Consider the following 19,146-nt stretch of genomic DNA (forward strand, 5'->3'; position numbering starts at 1 on the left):
AGCTTTGGGTTTAAGGAGTCCCTAAAAATGATAAAATGTGGCAGAAAGACATCTAGAAATTACTAATATGATTCCAACCTTTTTACTTCAATAATAATAATAATTTTTTAGTGGCTGGAGGTATTTAGATTAGGTATATGTCAGTCTGGGAATTGGCTCTAGTCTGTGAAGTTTTGTTTTTTTTTTTAAAGATAATTTTTGTTTTATGAGACAAAGTGAACCCACCTTGTAACCAATAATCAGTTCTAGAAACAAAATATTATATGATAAAGCTAAAATTGAAAAAAAAATTAAAAGCTATAATGACTTTTCTACAAAGTGAAACATACTGAATGAAAAGCCTTTTACTGAGACTGCATCTTTTTTTTCTTTTTTTTTTTTTGATGTAAGATATTCTTTCTGTTGGGAAATGATATTTGTAGATCTTAGGTTTTCTTGGTTGATGTTTTTATTGTCTTCAATTTGACAAAATGATAAGGTGTCAAAGTAACACTGACTTCCCTGGATACCTCTTGAAATGTATGTCTTTCATCAGCCATGAAATCCCAGAATATAGATAACTATATAAAAGAAATGATGGAAAGGGTATTTATTCATTGAATAGCAGAGGAATAAAATATATTTAGAGATTTTTTTCTAGTTTGAAAATAAGACCAAATAAATGCAATTTTATTTCAAGAGTTAAAGGACTTTTTTACTGTATTTTTTTGCTTATAAAAAAAGTTATTTTTTCCTGTCTGTTTCTCTGGTAAAGGGTAGATCCAAAGTATATATTCCTTTTTAAAAATGTTTATTTTTATTTAGCAAATATGTTTTCTTTTTTTCACAAATTTTAGCTTGCTTCTCAATACCTCAAGAGATTTTGAAATCTTTAATGTTAAGTAGCTTATGGTTTCAGATTTTAAAAAAACAACAACACTACAAGAAAATTTAATTAGGACATTCGTAGCTACTGCTTAAATAAACTATACTTCTAAATTTAATGTAGCAAAATACTGGTTTTATGAGAAAATCAAGATGCATGTATTTTATGCTTCCAAGTAACTCAAACCTATCAAGAATTTTTAAAGGGTATTCTATATTGTACATTTTAAAGTACATTGGGAAGATATTTTTTCCTGAAAATATCATTAATAACAATAAACTGCTTTGCCACAATTTCAGCTTGTCCAGAAATTTTACAAGAAAAGATCATTGCATATTGGTTATTACTCCCAAAAAGGCAACTCAAAACCATATTACTGATGACAAGTTGGCTACATTATCTTTGCTTACAGAAAGATAGGTGTTTAGAGATCGATGGTTGAGCAGAACTGACTGTTCTTCCAATCAAAAACTCAGGCTGACATGCTTTATCTAGCAGCCATGAATAATGTCCTCATTTTTCAAAACCATTATTATGTGTCTGCTCAAGTCCAGGAATATAGTTGTGTCCCCTTTGCAGTTTGCTACAGATAAAAGAAAAACCTACCAATATAATTCTAGATAACAGATATATAACTAATGAATATTATTTTTCATGATGATAAAATAGATCAGAATGAGGCATCCAGCAAGGAAGGTTATTGGACATATGGTAAATGCTTTAAAACAATAAGCCACAATTTTGTACCATGTATAACTAAAGCCTCTGAAATGTTATTTGAAGATGGTCTAAACTTATTTAAGAAGAAAAGTAAAGATAGTATTCAGGTTGATCAATGTTTAATGGGTACATCTTATGTCTTCGATATTGTGCAAAATTCTGAGAAGAATACAAGGGAAAACATACGACAAACAACTGGAGAAATGGATTGATCCATTGTTATAATTATGGATATTAACCTAATAGCTCTATTGACATGCAGTCCTTGAAATTACTCCCCATGCCCCAAATATTATACAGTTTTTAACTTTGTAAGTGATCAAAGAGAATTCAAATTTATTTATTTTTTTAAGTAGGCTCCACACCCTGTGTGGGGCTTGAACTTATGACCCTGAGATCAAGAGACTCAGGCTCTAACAACTAAGCCAGCCAGGCACCCCCAGTGATCAAAGAGAATCCACATTGAAATAAGATGTTATTTATAATTATTAAGTCATACAAAATTAATTATTATAAAAGTCTTTATTTTAAAAAATTTTTAAAGATTTTATTTATCCATTTGGCAGAGGGAGAGAGAGAACAAGCAGGGGGAGCAGCAGCAGAGGGAGAGGGAGACACAGGCTCCCCACTGAGCAAGGAGCCCGACACGGGGCTCCATCCCAGGACCCCGGGATCATGACCTGAGCCAAAGGCAGATGCTCAACTGACTGAGCCACCCAGGCATCCCATTATAAAAGTCTTTAATGCTGGAGAACTAGAAATAAAAATGCAACAATTACAGTTGTAAGTGGTGTTGCAGATTAGCACAATATTTTTGAATTAATTCTGAAAAAAATAATTCTTCAGAAAAAGCTATATAAATTTAGATGTCAACTGCAAAAATTTTTTAAATGAGATCATCATAAATATCATAGGAGGATGTTGACAAAGTTATAGAACATCAGTTCAATGAAATATAATGTGATCATAAACATTTATGTTATAAAATTAAAAGCATACCTTGGAGATATTGCAGGCTCAGTTTCAGAACACTGCAATAAAGCAAATATTGCAATAAAGTCAAATGAATTATTTGGTTTCCCAGTGCATATAAAAGTTAGGTTTTCACTGTATTGTCGTTTATTAAGTGTGCAAAAGCATTATGTCTCAAAACCAATGTACATACCTCAATTAAAAAAATACTTTATTGCTAAAAGATGCTAAACATCATAAGCTTTCAATGAGTTGTAATCTTTGATCACAGACCACCACCACAACAAAATAATAATATTGAAACAGTTTGAAATATTGCAAGAATTACCAAAGTGTGACACAGAGAACAAATGAGAAAATGCTATTGAAAAAAATGTGCTGATAGACTGGCTTGATGTTGGGTTTCACAAACCTTCAGTCTGTAAAAAATACAATGTCTCTGAAACACAATAAAGAGAAGCACAATAAAACAAGGTATGCCTGTAATTTTAGCGATTTCTTAGAAATATTCATTCTAGGTAAGTCTCCTGGCTATGATGGAGTAGTAGGTAGCAGACCAATACTTTCAACCTAGAATAATTAAAAAACAAAACAACAACAATGAAAAATACTCCACTAAAATCTTGATAAAGATATTAGAGAGCTTCTAATGTACCAGGGTGTGAGGGGCCACATCAAGCAGAGAAGGGAAATTTATTAAAGTGTGCCTAACTTTCTGCATGTTGTTTTTTCTCTTAGGACACTTGTTCATATTCTGCATAGGTCAAGAGACCAAAAGACCAAGAAGCTTGTGGGAATAGATACTGGCAGAGAAGCCAGTAGAATTTCAGAATGATCTCTCAGTCTGGGAAGATAAAAGTTGAGTTTAGGGTGGCCAAAGCAGCCTGAATTTGAAAGTTTAAGATCTCACTGAGAACAAAGGTGCAAATAAGTCACCTTGACACTGGATGACACTGGTTTACCTTCCAAAACATTTGCCATTTCAGCTGCACGTGACAAGAAGCTAAGAAATCAAGCAAAAAGTGATTGTGAAGCAGAGTAGAATTTTGGTAGTCTTCCGCTGTTGAGAAAAGAAATGAAGTTTAGAAACTCCCAAGAATGAGGGCTTTAAAATAGAGCCCACACTGTCAGTTGGGACCCCTAGAGAGCTATAGTGTGGGAACATGGGCAAAAAAGAGAAAGTTTGAACTTAAGACACTGAAAACCAGCTTTAAGTTAGTTCAGTCCATGATCAGATTGAGCTGATATGCCTTCTGTTGCTTATCAGAGAATAGGGTAAATCATCTCTAAGGGGAGATAACATTATCCAAGCTCATAAATTTTCAGATGCAACAAAGGACATTAAAAACTATATTTTTGACATATGAAGAAATAGGATCAAGAGAAAGAATAGGTAACACAAACAAATCCTAACCCTTTAGGAGAAGCCAGAGTTACAAACACAGCAGTCACAATGTCCATAATGATACAAAAACACAAAACAAAATGAAAAACAGGAAAATGTGATCCAATTGCAAGAGAAAAGACAAAATGGAGGCCATATGCAAGAAGACCGAGATTGGAGTTAGCCTTCAAGGATTTTATAGCAAGTATAGAGCTATCCACAGTGATGAAAAAGAAATGCCACTGACGTGTGTGTGCATATGTGTGTTTGTGTGTCACACAGAGTTTTTTTCTGACTCCTCCCCATCTCCTGGGTCCAAGTCCATGTACTGACTGGTAAGCGGGCTCACTCAGTGCTCAGGAAGACCCTCCTGTGTGTGGTGTTAGTCTAGGGGTGCCGGACCATTCCATGTTTGCTGTAGTCTCTTGCTCCACTGTGCCCAAGTGGATTACGTACATGAAAGGAGATGTAGTTATCTTGGTTTTAAATGGTGATGACCAGATGTTTGTCATCTTTGGGCACAGGGAACAGGTACCAGAATATGTCAGACATTCCCTCGCCCAGGTGGACAGAGAAGCCATATATTATGAGGTAAGGATTGGCCTGACATGGTGTCCGGATTGGAGACATCATGACACATGATCACATTCACAGTATAGAATAAGCAGTGAGGCTGAAAGATAAATAGCTGACAATGAACCCCACAGGTGTGCCTTGATGCTCATGAACAACCAGCATGTTGGTGACCTTGCTGGGCAGGCTTACACCAGTGCCCCTATCTCATACCAGCCACAGTTCATGCACTGGGCACCCCAGAACATCAACTTCAGTGCCTTTGCAAAAGTCTGAGGTGGGAACTGGGGCCTGGGGAGGTAGTAATCATGACCTTGGGATTCTTGACCCCTGACCATCAAGAAGATAAAGGGTAACATTTTCAGTGTTAAAAGAAAAATAAAATTCACCAAAGAATTTTACATGCAATGAAAATATTTTTCAACATAAAAGGCAAAATGAAGATATTTCAAATTAAAAGATAACTAAGAGAGTTTATCACTAACAGATTTACACTGTAAGAATTTTTAAAAGAAGTCCTTAAAGTTGAAGGGAAATTATGCCAGATAGGAATTTGGTTCTTCAGGAGAAAATAAAAAGCATCACAATTTATTTAATATCTGGGAGATTGTAAATATCTTATAATTCCTTTAAAATAACATGTACCATTTATAAATGGTGGAGTTTGTAATATATGTTAGAAATTCTGGTGGTGTTTCTGGTGGAGTTTTATAATATATGTTAGAAATATTACATAACTATAGCATAAAGGATGAATGGTGATAAATGAACCTACAAGGTTACAGGGTTTCTACATTATTTTGTGTGAAATAGTACAATATTAACTCTAAGTACACTACATAACATTTTGGATGTATATTGAAATACCTTGAGAAGCAATCAAAAATAACAACACAAAAAAGTATAGCTTAAAATACCAACAGAGATGGGCACCTGGGTGGCTCAGTTGGTTAGGCGACTGCCTTTGGCTCAGGTCATGATCCTGGAGTCCCTGGATCGAGTCCCGCATCAGGCTCCCTGCTCGACAGGGAGTCTGCTTCTCCCTCTGACCCTCCCCCCTCTCATGTGCTCTCTCTCATTCTCTCTCTCTCAAATAAATAAATAAAATCTTTAAAAAAAAAATACCAACAGAGAGCTTAAAATGGAATTCAATATATTCAAATAACCTAAACAAAGGCAAGAAAGGAATAACAGAGACTAAAAACACAGAGTGGGAAGCAGTGTCAAACAGCAAATGAAAAATAAAACATAAAGCTTAGACCTGTACCTCTGAAACAAATAATACATTACATATTTAAAAAAAAGAAGAAGAAGAAGAAGATAGCAGGAAGGGAAAAATGAAGGGGGGGTGGAAATTGGAGAGGGAGACGAACTATGAGAGACTATGGACTCTGAGAAACAAACTGAGAGTTCTAGAGGGGAGGGTGGTGGAGGGATGGGTTAGCCTGGTGATGGGTATTAAAGAGGGCACGTACTGAATGGAGCACTGGGTGTTATACGCAAACAATGAATCATGGAACTCTACATCAAAAACTAATGATGTAATGTATGGTGATTAACATAACATAATAAAATTAAAAAATTCAAAACAAAACAAAACAAAACAAAAGACATAAGGCCTAAATTCAATCACATTAATAATTGCATTAAAGTTTAATGTAGTAAGCACTCTAATTAAAAGTCAGAGAGTATCAGAATGGATTGAAAAAAGCAAGACCAAACTATCTGTTGTCATGAGAGATATACTTTAAATATAAAGACAGAAGGAAGTAGAAAATAAATAGAAAAGATATGCAAACAGCAAGGATAAAGTCTAGAATCACCATATTAATATCAGATAAAATGCACTTCACAATAAAGGGTGTTACCAGAGATAATGAAGAACACTTCACAGTGATAAGAGTCAAATCATAAGGATGAACTAACCGTCATATATGTCTCTGCAGCTAACCAAAATCTCGAAATACTTGAAATAAAAATTGACAAAATTAAAGGGAGAAACAGACAATTTGGCATAAAGGCTTTTACTTTTTTCTTCTGTCAATTAATAGAATACTTAGACAAAAAACTCGATAAAGACATAGATGATCTGAACAGCACTATCAACCATCTTGACTTAATTGATATTTACAAAACCCTATATCCAGCAATTGTACAATATACTTTCAAGTGCATATAGGATGCTCATCAATATAGACTATATGTTAAACCATAGAATAAGTCTCAATAAATTAAAACATAATTAAAATCATAGAGAGTATACTGTCTGACCACAATGGAATTAAATGAGAACCTAAGAGGTATTAAATAACAGTAAGATAACTAGGGAAAACTCAAATACTCAGAAATTAAATTACATACTACTAAATAATCCATGGGTCAAAGAAGAAATCCAAGGAAATTATAAAATATGTCCAACTAATTGATAAGGAAAATCTAGTATATCAGAATATATGGGATGAAGCTAAAGCAGTGCTAGCATGGAGCACTGGCTGTTATACACAAACAACGAATCATGGAACACTACATCTAAAACTAATGATGTAATGTATAGGGATTAACATAACAATAAAAAATTTTAAAAAAGAAATAATGAAAAACTAATGATGTAATGTATGGTGATTAACATAACATAATAATAATAATAATAAAAGGAGATGTGTAGTTTTAAAAAGATATATTGAAAAAGAAAGATATTTAAAATTAGTGACCTAAGTTTCCAACTTAAGAAGGTAGAAAAAAACAAATTAAAGCCAAAGTAAGTAACAGGGAAAAAAACAACAAAGAAAAGGTAGCAATAAAGAAAAGTAACAAAACTAGACTTAGCACAAAAGAGAGAATACAGACTATTAATAAAAAATGAAAAAAAGGATTATCATCATAGAGTCTACAGATATTAAAAGTATAATAAGGGAATTTTATGGCCAAGTTTATGGCAACAAATTTGTCAACTTAGATAAAAAAAAAATGAGTATCTGAAAAATGTAACTAGCCTAACTGACACAAAATAAAACACACACACACACACACATATATATCCTTATACCTTTAATCTTTTATATCTATATAGATATATCTATATAGATATATATAGATATCTTTCAAAGATGTTTAACTTCTTTTTTTTTTTTTAAAGATTTTATTTATTTATTTGAGAGACAGAGAGCATGAGAGGGAGGAGGGTCAGAGGGAGAAGCAGACTCCCCGCCGAGCAGGGAGCCCGATGCGGACTTGATCCCGGGACTCCAGGATCATGACCTGAGCCGAAGGCAGTCGCTTAACCAACTGAGCCACCCAGGCGCCCCAAAGATGTTTAACTTCTTATCCAAACTCTTCTACAGGCACTCCAGACTCACAGGTTCTCACTAGAAAATTTTTTTAAATATTTAATAAAGATATATCATCAGTTTAAAATTTTTCAGGAAACAAAATAGCAGGGAACAATTACCAACTTATTTTATGAAGCCAGCATAGTCCTAATATTAAAATCTTACATGGACAGCACAAAAAAGAAAATTCACCCCCCAAATCTTTATTAATATTGGTAAAAATACTACCAAAATACTAGCAAATCAAATACAGCAATATATCAAAATCATGACTAAGTAGATTTATCCCAGGAATGCAAGATTGATTTAAAATTTAAAACCAACCATTGTAATATGCCATTTTAACACTGTAATAAAAATGAAAAATATCTGGTATATTCAGTGCTGTAGAAAAAGCATTAGCAAGGGATGCCTGGGTGGCTCAGTCGGTTAAGCCTCTGCCTTCAGCTCAGGTCATGATCCCAGGGTCCTGGGATCGAGTCCCACATCGGGCTCCTTGCTCAGCAAGGAGCCTGCTTCTCCCTCTGCCTGACTCTGTCTCTCTCTCTCTCTCTGATAAATAAATAAAATCTTAAAAAAGAAAGAAAGAAAGAAAAAAAAAGCATTGGCAAAATTCAAAACTTAATTGATTTTAAAAATAACTCTCAACAAGCTAAAATAGAAAAGAATGTCGTCAGTCTATAAATATATCTCTGAAAAATTATATGAAAAATATTATATTCAATAATACAATATTTAACATTTTCTAAAATTGAGAACAAAGATTCACACTCTCATGACTTTTATTTAACATTGCACTAGAGAAACTAGCCATAAGACAAAAAAGAAAAATAATGGGCACAGATCAGCAAGGAAGAAAAAAGAATCTTCTTACAGATAACATGATTACTTATGTGGAAAATCGTATGAAATCTACAAAACAAGTACAGAACTGAGTATTGAATTTGGCAGTGTTATAGGACACAAGATTAATACAGAAAAATAAATATTTTTATATGCAATTTTTGTATGTAAGTAGCAAACATTTGGAAAATAATATTTAAAAAACAATTCCTTTTACCATAGCAACAAAAAACAAAGTAGTAAATGTAATAAAAGATGTACAAGACTTCTATTATGAATATGAAAAAAAAAGCTTTTGAACAAAGTTTAAGAAGACCTAACCTAACAGATAACACATGTTATTCATTGATTGGAAATTTGAAATTTTATATGGAAACGTGAAAGATAGAATATCCAAAGGTATATTGAAAAAGTACACAGGTAGAGAACTTATAGTACCTGACTTCAATACTTACTATAAGTCAAGTCAGTGTGTTGTTGGCATAAGGGTTGATAAATAAATTAGTGCAATAGAATAAGGAGTTCACAAACAAATCCTCACTTTCAACAAAGGTATCAAATCCAGTGGAGAAAGGAAAACCTTTTCAGCAAATGGTTAACTGGAAATATATGGCAAAAAATAACCTTTAACTACTACCTTATACCATAAACACAAATTAATTTGAGATGTATTGTAGACCTACTCATTAAAGCTTAAAGGATAAAAATTTCAAAGGGGGAAAATATTTCAAAGAGAAAAAAGAAAATATATTTTTAACAATAGGTGGGTAGAAGTTCCTTAGACCAATCACAAAAATTAATGACCACAAAAGAAAATTTAGTAAATTAGATTTTATTATCACTAAAAATTTCTGTTCAGTGAAAGACATAGTTAAGAAAATAAATAGGCAAGCCAAAGACTAGGAGAAATATTTCTAAAACCATATCTAACATATAAGTGGTATCTAAGATACATAAAGAACTTCTACAATTCAATAATAGAATGGCAAACAGTCTACTTAAAAATTTGGGTAAAGAATTGGACAAACATTTTGCAAAAAAGATACACAAATGGCCAATTAATTCCCATTTTCAGTATTTACTCAAGATAGGTATTAAAAAATGTCTATGAAAATATCTGTTCTAGAATATTTATAGAAAATTTATTCATTATACCCAACAAATGGAAATAATCTAGATGTCCTTCAGTAGGAAAGTGGATAAACAAACTGTAGTACATTCAACAGCAGAATATTACTCAGTCATAAAAAGGAACAAATTAACAATATCAGCAATGATATGAATGAATCTCCAGACAACAAATAATTTCATGGATTAGAAGTTTAAACATTATAAAAATATCAATTGTCTCCAAATTATTCATAGGTTTACAGCAATCTCAATCAAAATCACACTAGGATTTTATTTTTGTGGAAATGTCAAGTTATTCTAATACAATGAAAGTGCAAAGCTTAAATAATAGCTAAGACAATGTTTTTCTTTTCTTTTTTTTAAGACAGAAAGCAAGCAAACAACAGAGGGGGAGAATCTTAAGTAGGCTCCATGCTCAGTGCTGAACCCAAGGTAGGGCTCAATCTCATGACCCTGAGATCATAACCTGAGCCAAAATCGAGAGTCAGATGCTTAACTGACTGAGCCAGTCAGGTGCTCCTAGCCAAGACAATCTTAGGACAAAGCTTGAGGTTTGCCACCAGTCAAAGTTTAGTATAAAGGCTACGGTCGTAAATAGAGTACCAACTCGGTGCTCTTGCATCTTGGACAAACTAACAGACCCATGGAATAGAGTCCAAAATCTGATTGAGACATACATGCTTAGAGAGATGACACTAGCACCATGGAGAAAGAATGTATTTTAATAAATGGTGCTAGGCCAGTTGTATGGAAAACAATACAGCTTGAACTCATCCTCAAATCTTACACAAAATTCATTCAGAATGTACTGTTGATATAAAGCAAACTTTAAAACTTGAAGTTCTAGCAATGGGATATTTTGGGAATATCTTTATGTCTTTAAGATAAGCAAAAATTTCTTAAATAGAATGCAGAACCCTACCAACAAAGGAAAATCCAGATAAATTAGAAGGCATTAAAATTAAGGCCTTTTGTTCTTCAAAGGACACCACTGAGAGGGAGAAAGCAAACTGTAGAATAGGAAAAAAAAATTGTAGTGCATATACCTGAAAAAGACTTGGATCCAGAATTAAAACAAAACAAGAACAAAATAAAAAATAAAAATATTATTACAAATATTTAAGTACAATGGGCAAGAAACCAGATAGAAAAATGAAAAGGATTACACATGCACCAGCACAGCTAAAATGAAAGTTGATCAGTAACACTAACTGTTGGCAAGAATGTGAAGAAACATGAATTTACATACACTCACATATGCTTATGGAAACATAAACTGGTATAACACTTGGGAAAACTGTTTGATAAGATCAGCAGCTGAAAGTATGCATACCTATTAACCTAGCAATTCCTTTTCTAGGTATATCCTTAACAGAAAGTCATTCATATTTGCAGCAAACTCATGCACAAGAACATTCATGGAAGCTTTATTTTTATTAGCCCCAAGTTTGAAACATCCAAAATGTCCACCTATATTAAATAAAAAAAATAAATTTCATGTTCATGTAATGTAATGTTATTCAGCAATGTTAATGAACAAACTGTTCCTATATGCAAAACATGTATGCATCTAATGTGCATAATGTTAAGCAAAATAACCCAAAACAAAAGAGTATTTCTCTATGACTCTGTTTATATATATTTCAAAAATGGAAGAATAGAAAAAGTTAATCAATGGTGATTATATGTTGATTACCTTAGGGTTAAGGACTGAGTATAAGGAGACTTTGGTGGTGTTTGGTAACTATATTACTATAACTATACATATATTACTATATGAACAATTTATAGGCTAACAGCTCTCTGATGCTTTTATTCACTCTGCTCATTCCCCCATCACCTATATCTTTTTATATATTTTATATATAGAATTACCACTTCTTTTTCAGTGCAGATGATGTTGCCTCTGATTTTGTAGAGATGACTTAAAATATTGAGAATAATCTTCATTAGCTTCTTTTGCCCCCATGTAAGAGGACCCATATATGTACAAATACCAGTTTCCCTATTCAAACTAATCACACCACTTACGTTCTCAATCTGATATCCTTTAGATCCACCAGGATACAGAATTTGCACCATTTTTTCTTCTTCTTAACATGCATCATGTTACATCCTATATAGTTCATGGTGATCCCATTTTAATAAGAAAATGAAAAACTCTGAAACATTCTTGACCCTCTATCCTCATCTGGTTGTTAATTTCTCTTTCTCATGCAATTCTTCGATACTAACTACTTTCAAGGAATAATTTAAATTTATGATTTCTCTCCCTTTATGTCTACACAATTCACTATGGCTGTGTAAAATATTATCCAAAACTCAGTGGCCTAAAACATCTAGAATATTTCATCTACAATTTGAGAAGGGCTCAATGAGAATAGATCATCTCTGCTTCAAATGTATCAGCTGGAACAGCTCAAAGACTAGGCGCTAAATCATTGAAAAGTTTGCTTACTCAAGCAGTTGCTGCTGGTGTTAGCATTGTGACGTTAGCTGGGTTTGTTGGCTAGAATACCTATAAGTAGAATCTCCATGTGACCTACGCTTCCTCACAACATGGTTGGTAGGTTTTAAGAACCAGGGTTGAGATAGAGAGAAGGAGAGAAAGATTGGGGGTGGGGTGGGGTCTTTATTTCCTTTTTGGAAAAAAAATGTCTGCCTGAGTGTTTCATTCATACTTCAACCTTCTACAGTCCGATTACAGTACCCATTATTGCAATAAAACTGTAAATATCACAAGCAACCCAATAATTGTCCAATCATATGGTATTTCTTTTCTCCTAATCTTATTTTACTTGCCCGCAACATTTAGCAGGGTTGACCACTTCCTTCTTCTTGACAGACTTCCACCTTGGTTTCCTTGGTATCACTATCTCCTGATCTCCTTGGTACTACATGGATGTGCCTTCTCAGTCTCCATTTTAAGTCCTTTTTCTTCTGCCTATCTTTTATATTTTGATGTTTCCCAAAGTTCAGCTCTTAGCTCTCTTCTCATCACTCTATCTAATCTCTAGAAGCAATTACTTATGATCTTGTAACTCCATCTACCTAGTATATGTCTTGAACTCCAAGCTGAAACCAGTGTAACCAGTTGTGTGATAGACCTCTGTGCTTTTATGATCTACAGGCAACTTGAATTCTACTTCTTCAAAACCAGCCTTACTTTATACATCTAGTTCTACCCTTCTCCCCTTTCACCTCCCCACCCGTGTGTATTCCTATCCTATTTATTCGCTATCCTGTATTCGCTTGTATTCCTCTTGTATTTGCTATCCTGACCATCTTTTTGGATGCTGGGTGTCATTCTTGGTTCCTCCCTTTTCCATGTGGCAACACTATGTTAGTAACTGTGCTCCATTATTTCAGCTCCATATAATCTCATACAGATTCCTTTCTCTTCATTGTTTCTGTGGTTGACTTGATTCAAGCCTTTACTATTTTCTCATGGACTATTGAAAAAGTCTTGTAACTGCTTTCCTTATTGTGCCCTCCAACTCACCCTCCATACTGTAAACAAAATGATTTTTTAAAATGCAAAGTGTGTCACAGTACTCTTCTGGGTAAAATTCTTTAGTAACTTTCTATTGTCTACCACGGTATGAAATCTAAAGTCCTTACATGGCATAACAGATTTTGCAAGCTGTGGCTCTGAATCCTCCAGTTTAAATCTGATTTTTAATCTAACCAAAGTAATAATAGTATCTACCATTTACAGTGCACAATGTGGAGATTGAATTCATTACTTCATGTTAGCTTTATGACATTCCTTTATATTGGGAACTAAGTAATATTTATAGATATATAATATATAATTTTAATGTATATTTCATAATCAATTAATATTTATAATTATTCTGATGTTACATAAGTTTACATAAATCGAGATCAAGAAAAGTGAAGTTATTAGCCCATTGTCCCATAACGAGTTAGTGACATAGCTGGGTACAACTCAAATACAAGTCAGCCTACTGCTAGAGCCCAGAATTCTATGTTCCACAGAGTGGCCACAACTAACTACTTGAAGTACTCTGAATATGCTATGATTTTTAATTCAGGTATTATTTACATTGGGTCCCTGTTTCCTTGCATTTATATAAATAAGAGAGAGCTGAATCACATTTCTTTTTAGTTTGCATAACTTGTATCCAAAGGAAATTTAATTGTCACTCAACAATTTTTCAAATTTTAGGCAGTAGATCTAAATCTAGAACAAGTTAGAAGTGAACTAGAAGGTCTTTTTTTTTTAAATTTTTTATTCTTATGTTAATCCCCATACATAACATCGTTAGTTTTAGATGAAGTGTTCCATGATTCATTGTTTGTGCATAACACCCAGTGCTCCATGCAGAATGTGCCCTCCTCAATACCCACCACCAGGCTAACCCATCCTCCCACCCCCCTCCCCTCTAGAACCCTCAGTTTGTTTTTCAGAGTTAGAAGGTCTTCTTTGCATTTTCAAGATAATTAATGCTGGATACCTTGAATATAAACTTGGATTTTTCTTGACAATTAGTTGATGGTTTTTCAACCTTTACAATGAAATAAACAGTACCTGATGCATTGTAAAGATTTTTTTTTCTTAAATAGATAAACTAAGGTGTGAAAGTTTTCAAGATGATAATTACAAAGTCATGACATTTATTTATTTTTCTCCTGTGGAGACAGACTCATTGTAGGCTTCTTGCATAGAAACAGAAAAATAATGTATTTTCTGTTAAAACTTGAAGGTGTTGGAGTGATTTCAAAATATGCCCATAGTTAGGAGATATATATTTATGCTGTTGGAGGTTGCTCCATGTTATTTTGACAGGGAGACCATATATAAGTAGATACAATAAGAAATCACTATAAATTTTCCTCAATGATTCCTATAATTGCAGCAGTGGTTCAAAGGCCTATGTTTAATTTAGAGATGTGCACGTACCTGCATGGGAAATACTGAATTACATAAATGTTCATTTCCTGTTTATCCTATTTAGTACATACTAAAGCAACTCCCCCCGTGTTTTGTTCTTGATGAGATAAATGGATCCATAATCATCAGCCTCTGCACAGTGAAAATGAGCAGTAAGAGAAAAATTCCCATTAAAGTTTGTTCTGAATTATGTTTTGTTTTTCTAGATCAGCACTGGAGACTTTCCTGTGTTTGGTAACCTCATATGTATCTATCATTACTGCTAACATTTCTTTCTCTAGCCTCAGTGGCAAAGATATGTGTATTTCATGTTCAGATGATATTTTAGCCCATTTTTAAAGAGATAAGTGCACCATTTTCATTATGAACATGGATAAGTGAATTAACCTCACTGACCTTCAATTTGTTTCTGCAACACAGAATAATAAAAGCAACTTCATGGGTTTGGTGAGAATCAAAAAAGATACCACTTTTGATGTATAAACTGACAAGTTGTGAATATTCATTATCTGTAACCTATGTTTAGTAGTAAGAAGACATTTCTCATTATTTTTCCTTCTATAAAAAAGGTATTAACAACAATACCCAACTTGTAGGATTCTTGTAGGAATTCAGTGAAAAAATTACATTAAAATCTGTAAGAAAAGCACAGGGCATATGGCAAGCACTCAGTAAATATGCTGTTATTATTAATATTGCATAACCAAGTGCACAAGCAAATATTTGGAGGCAACAGGGACCAATATAGAAAATAATCTGTTATTCTCATTATATAAGGCTAGTTGGTTTTCTCCAGTGAATATGCCCCAAGATATTGAATAAGAACACAGGCTGAAGATTGTGTAAAGAAACATTTCCTCTTCTCCTTTTATTATTTACTCCATAAACACATTTTATAAATTTCCCAAACATGATATTTGATAGGTGTCAGCCTAGTGTGCTTGAATTTATAAAAAAATTAAAAAATGGATTTCTTAATGGGAAGGAGATAATCCATCAACTATGAGACCCAACAAAGTCAAAGAATTGTGAGGATTATTTATTTATACACTTAAGTACTTTTTCTTATGTGCTACACATTGTTCCAAGTACTTTAATGATAATAACTAATTTAGTGATTATGATATGTGATTATGGGAGCCTGTATTACTATTTCCACTTACATATAGCAATATTTAGGCACATAAAGATTAAGCAAATTTTTCAAGGTCACACTTTTAGTGACTGGAGTTGACTGGAAAACAAGTAGTCTAGGTTCACAGCCTTTGTTGTTAACTATTACATAGGCTTTTTCTAGAAACTTTTGTTGCCCTTTCTATGACAGCTTCTTTCTTTGATCTATGCAAAAGGTCGATATCCCACCTTTTGGTCTTTTGCCTTACTGGGCCATGGACTCAATCTTCATGTGAGAATGGTAACTTTACTGTCTTATCATTACTTGGCCAGGCAAGTGTGGTTAGTCAAGAGCACTCAGGTCTCAGAATAAAAACTTGGGTGTTATTTTCTTTGCTGTGTGAAGTCTAACTTATTCCACTGTTTTCCATAATGTATTATTTGTGTGTGTGTGTGTGTATTTACAAGGGAGGATCTATGGTTAAGTAAGTGGGAAATGCTAGACTAAACAAACTTAAATAGAATTTTTAAATCAAAGGACTCCTCAAAAATTTTGATATTTCATGTATATTGGGATTATTCACTGAGGGAATTAAGGAATAAGAAAAATATTTCACAAACTCATTTTGATTGGAACTCTTTTTATACAGAAAATCTAAAAATCTCACACACACAATGCTTTGAAGATTTTGGAAGTGCTTTGTTACTTACTTCGTGAGACATAATTTTTTATTTTTAGGAAGAAGAGTTTATTTTTTATGACTTAATCTATGCAAAAATCCTGTAATTCTGAAAAAGAAGAAAGAAAAAAGCTCGTATTTACATTACTTTGATTCACTACTATGATTTGATGTAAAATCTGTTAAAATAAATAGAAAATTTCTTCCTTAGGAACCTGGAAGATAAGTTAGAACACCAGGATGAAATTCATACATAAACTAATCCAGTGCATCCTCTTGCAAATTTATGTCTCATTTCTTAATGACAGGAAATCTGTATTACTCATCTTTGTATCCCTTGTGCTTAACAGAGTTCCTTCCACAGAACAGGTCTGGATGGAATGAAACTAACAAGGCAAACTTTTTCAAAGAAATTCTAAGTAGAAATGCCCATTGAGAGTGCCATAAGATATATTTTCCAGAAACATTGAAATACTTTTGTAATACAAAAATACATGCCTCTTAAATCCAACAAAAACTTGACTATTGACCAAATACAGAAAAAAAATTATGCTCATTGATAAGTAGAAAAGAACTTCTGAAGACATGAACAGAAGTATTCAAAATGAAGTGTTTATGAAGAATTTTCAATTCATCATTTTCTTATCTTTTCCTACTGTTATAAAATAATTCTTATTCCAAAAATTAATTTTTTAAAAATAGATTAATTTTCTCATAATAGTGTGATAATTTTTATACCTGAAATGTCTCTTGAAATGTAGGCACTTCAGTCCATAATGCTCAATGCTTTATATGTAATTTCTACAAGCAACATCAAAGATTTATTTAACAAGCTTTATTGAGTGTCTACCTTGTAATCATTCACTCTCTTTTTCCTCACCAAAGTTCAATATTTTTTATAGATCCTAAAGTTAGCAATCAACACCTTGATACACAATCATGTTAACTTAGACCATCAGAAACATAACTTTAGGTTTTGGGAAAAAAACTGCTTAGCTATTTTGTAGGACTTAGAAAGACACAGAACATTAATTTTATTCACATAAGTTATACCATTGCATAATTAACAGTACTGCTACTAAAAACATAAAGATCCCACAATATCCTCGTCCACTGTCCCTAAAGCTGTATAGGTCAATGTCTATTGTCTAAACATTGAGACATTTGAGGTATTCCAAAGGAGAGAGTAGGTGTTAAAAGTATATAGCAGTGGTTCCAAGGTAAATCAACTCAGGCTGACAGTACTACTTATGAAAAGTGGGCTGCTTATTTACACCCACAGAAAGTATAGATATAGAACTAGAACATAGGAAGAAAATACCTTTTTCCAGACTCAAATTTGAAGCCTGCCTCTGTTAACATTCAGGCCCAAACACTTCTACTTTAATACCCTGTCTTCAGCATACTGAATGGTTTTGTTATATTTAGATATGACTGATGTAAATACAACTCTTCCCCAATAATAGAATATCGAGTTCATTGAAATATTTATTTTTTGTTATAAATCCTTTCTTCTGTTTCTCTGCCCATCTCTATCTTTCTTTATCTCCACAGCTTTTTAAAGATGTTTTTTCTCCAGAAGTATTTTTCAATATGTAATGCTCTGACTTTAAAACAGTAAATGATATGACATATACCCAGACTTTAAATATCTATCAGTGACCTATGTGTTACTGACTTAATAGTCTATAAAAATTTCAAATGCTTGGTAGATTTTTATTCATTTTAATAGCAATTGTTAGACTTAAAATATAATGTTCTCTTCTATCTATATCATGAATGCCTCAGGACAAAAGCAAATCTCTTCCAAATGCAACCTACTTCCTTAATAAAGACGATATTTATTTGAGATTCCTTTGGTCGAGCTTTTCAAAAAATGCATTCCATGCACTCTCACATAGAAAGGTATTAGAAGATGTTAAAATAAAATAATAAAGCCAATAGTGAATATATTGTGGTTTAAATAGTAACTTTAATTATACACTTTAATTCTAGAATTACACCCTATAATGAAATACACATACCAAAAAAAAAATGTATACAAGTAAACTTTCTTTTTCTTTAGATATAGAATTTTTACTTTATTTTGAAGGCAATGCAAAAATAAAAAATAAAACACCAAAAAGCAAAACAAGGTAGGCACTACAATTATTTTATAAAATTTCTGATATTTAATCAAGAATTAACAGACATTTCAGGAAGCAGAACTAAATGTCCAAGAAAGTTTGAAACAGAAATAGACCCACACATGATCCAGATATTGGAGTAATGGAACACAGACATAAAGTAATTATTATTGAAATGTTCATGGAAATAAAGGAAAATGTTGAGAGAGAGAGCTGGTTTGTGTAAAAAAAAAAGATTCTTATGGAAACGCTTTATGTGAGAAATATAATAATGGAAATAAAGAACTTGATAGATTTGTTATAACAACCAATTAGACCAGCAGAAGAAAGCAACAGTAAATTAGAAGACAGAGTAATGTAAGGTTTCCAAATTGATACACAGAGACAAAGAGAAAGGACGAAAATACACAAAAGAGTGAAAGGGTCATGGTGAAAAGATTTAATATAAATTAAGGAGGGAAAAAGGGGATCTGGGTAAAAGTAATATTTGAA

The 19,146-nt window shown here is 32.8% G+C and overlaps 1 protein-coding gene and 1 pseudogene across 2 annotated transcripts in view; both read right to left on the reverse strand.

The window, feature by feature from the left end:
* The window catches only part of LRRC7 (leucine rich repeat containing 7), a 959,434-nt gene that overhangs the window by 597,604 nt on the left and 342,684 nt on the right, over window positions 1-19,146 (reverse strand). The gene's annotated exons all lie outside the window — the stretch shown is intronic.
* Window positions 4,287-4,824, reverse strand: LOC123858328 (U3 small nucleolar ribonucleoprotein protein IMP4-like; annotated as a pseudogene).

Source organism: Mirounga angustirostris, unplaced genomic scaffold, assembly GCF_029215605.1.
Source record: "Mirounga angustirostris isolate CCGP_5_RB_7025 unplaced genomic scaffold, mMirAng1.0.hap1 SCAF_4, whole genome shotgun sequence".
NCBI classification, from domain to species: domain Eukaryota; kingdom Metazoa; phylum Chordata; class Mammalia; order Carnivora; family Phocidae; genus Mirounga; species Mirounga angustirostris.